Below are 2,725 nucleotides of genomic sequence, written 5' to 3'. Positions count from 1 at the left end.
AATGGGGTGTGTAAATGGGGATGTGTGAATGGGGTGTGTTAATGGGGGTTTGTGCACATGGGGTGTGGCACACGTGTGTGCACTCATGGGAGTGCAAACTCTCTGTCCCTGTGGGTGTGCAAGAACACTGTGAGTATGTGAGGGTGTGCAAGAACACCGTGAGTGTGTGTGGGTGTGCAAGAACACCATGAGCCCCTTTGGGTGTGCAAGAACACCGTGAGCCCCTTTGGGTGTGCAAGAACACCGTGAGTCTTTGTGGGTGTGCAAGAGCTCACGAATGCTGCGGGGAAACTGAGGCCTGCCTGTGGTGCCCGTGGTGCCCTTGGGTGCCCCCCCCTCCCCGAGCTCGGGGCTTTCCGGGGACCTCTCGGGGTTTTCCAACCCCAAAATCCCCCAAATCCCCATCAGGGGGACCCCGGAGGGGCCCCGGGAATGTGGGAATGGCAGATTTTGGATGGGATAGATGCTGGGAATATGGGAATGGCAGATTTTGGATGGGATAGGGGCCAGGAATTTGGGAATGACAGATTTTGGATGGGATGGTATCTGGGAATGTGGGAATGGCAGATTTTATGGGACAGAGGCAGGGAATTTGGGAATGGCAGATTTTATGGGATAGGGGCAGCCGGGAATGTGGGAATGGCAGATTTTGGATGGGATAGGGGCCAGGAATTTGGGAATGGCAGCTTTTATGGGATAGAGGCAGGGAATTTGGGAATGGCAGCTTTTATGGGATAGATGCAGGGAATGTGGGAATGGCAGCTTTTATAGGATAGAGGCAGGGAATTTGGGAATGGCAGCTTTTATGGGATAGATGCCGGGAATGTGGGAATTGGGGTGGCACCGCGTCCCCGCGGGCGCGCTGCCCTTGGCGGGGCGGGGGGAAGGAAGCGATCCAGCCCTTCCCAGGCCGGGTGGGATCCAGCTCTGCTCCCGGAGCTCCGGGAGAGGAGGGGGGCTGCACCCCCTCCCCGCGGGGTCACCTCGGTGTGCTGGGGACAACGTCCCTCGGTGTGCCAGGATCCGTCCCGACCCGCCAGCTCCGTGCGGACAGCCGGGAGGGAGGCGATGGTGGGGATGATGATGGTGATGGTGATGATGATGAAGAGCCGCTGCAGGTCCCGGCTCGGGAAGGCCCAGTTTATCCATAAAAAGTTTGGGAAGGAGCAAACCGGGAGCGCCGGGCAGGAGGGGAGGGGCTGTCCGCGTCCTGTCCCCAGCTCGGGGACACGGTGCCACCCCGCTGTCCTGCTGGGGGACATTGCTGGGGGACACCGGCTGTGAGTCCGGGCTGGGCTCCGGCCTCGCTTCCAGCCCCGGCTCTCCGTCCTCATCCCGGGTTTCCTGTCCCGGCTGCATTTCCATGGGCCGGGCCTCAATTCCCGGAAAGCGCTACCTCATCCCTGTCGGGGCGCCAGGGACGCAAACACGGGCGGAGCCCCCGGCCTTGTCCCTGTCCCCACCTCCAGAACCTTCCCCAGCTCCGGGACAGCGGTGCCAGGCGGGGCCGGGGCGGCTGGGGCCCCCGGACCCCCAAAAATCCCGGAACAGCCCCAGTAAAATCCCAAATGCCTCTCCCACCTGTCCCCTTCGGGGTCTGGAGGTCTCCTGGCTCAGGAGGTGACCCTTTGTCCCCTCCCTGGTGTCCCCCACCGGTGTCACCCCCGTGGTCACCGCCAGTCACCTGGCACATCCCGCTCCAGGTCCAGGCTTTCCTGGACAGGGGCTTGATCCCAATAATCCCAGGGGTTTGATCCCAATAATTCCAGGGGTTTGATCCCAATAATTCCAGGGGCTTGATCCCAATAATTTCAGGGGCTTGATCACAACAATTCCAATGATCTCAGTGATCCCAGCAAACAAAATGATCCCAAACCACCCAGGATCTCAGTGACCCCAATGATCCAAATGATCCCAACAATCTCAGTGATCCAAATTATCCCAATTTCCCCAAACGGTCTCACCAATCCCCATGATCCCAATGATCCCAATGATCCTAATATCCAAATTATCTCAGAGATCCCGACAATCTCAAGGACCCCAGTGATCCAAGTGATCCCGACTATCCAAATCATCCCAATCTGTCTCAGCACTCCCGACTACCTCAGCTCGATGATCCCAATGATCCCAAATATCTCAATTATCAGAATCATCCCAATATTCTGCCTGTGCTTTTGAGGTGCCCATGGTGGATTCTTCCCGTTACGGAGATTTTTGGGAATGACAGGATGGACCCTTTGTCAGCCTCCTTCTCTTGGGGTCTCCCAGCTCTGATCCCAAATCTGGGATCCCCTGGCTCTGCTCCCACCCTCGGGATCTCCCAACTCTGATCCAAAATCTGGGATCCCGGACCGGATCCCATTCCCCGGACTCCCCTCCTCTGCTTCCCGGCACAACCCGACCCAGGATCCCCCTTTGGGAATGGGAAAGACCCCGGGGAGGAGAATCCCGGGATAACCCCGAGCTCTGGACTTGGGACGGGGCTGGATGCGGGGACAGAGCCGAAGCCACCTGGGACACGCAGCGACAAACGCGGCCGATGGATTCAGACAGTTTCAGGAGGACTCTGGGGGGTGCGGGGGTGGCGTGTCCCCCACCCCGGCTCCTTGGGAACCCTCGTCCCCCCTCGCTGGCCGTGGCCGGGCGGGGAGCGGAGGTTCCGCCGCGGCGGGGCCGGGGCTGGCCCTGCCTCCTCCTCCTCCTCCTCCTCCTCCCGCTGCTCCCG

Source organism: Parus major, chromosome 4 (genome assembly GCF_001522545.3).
Source record: "Parus major isolate Abel chromosome 4, Parus_major1.1, whole genome shotgun sequence".
In the NCBI taxonomy this organism is placed as follows: domain Eukaryota; kingdom Metazoa; phylum Chordata; class Aves; order Passeriformes; family Paridae; genus Parus; species Parus major.
The sequence above is the reverse complement of the archived record's forward strand: the minus strand, read 5'-3'. Positions refer to the sequence as shown.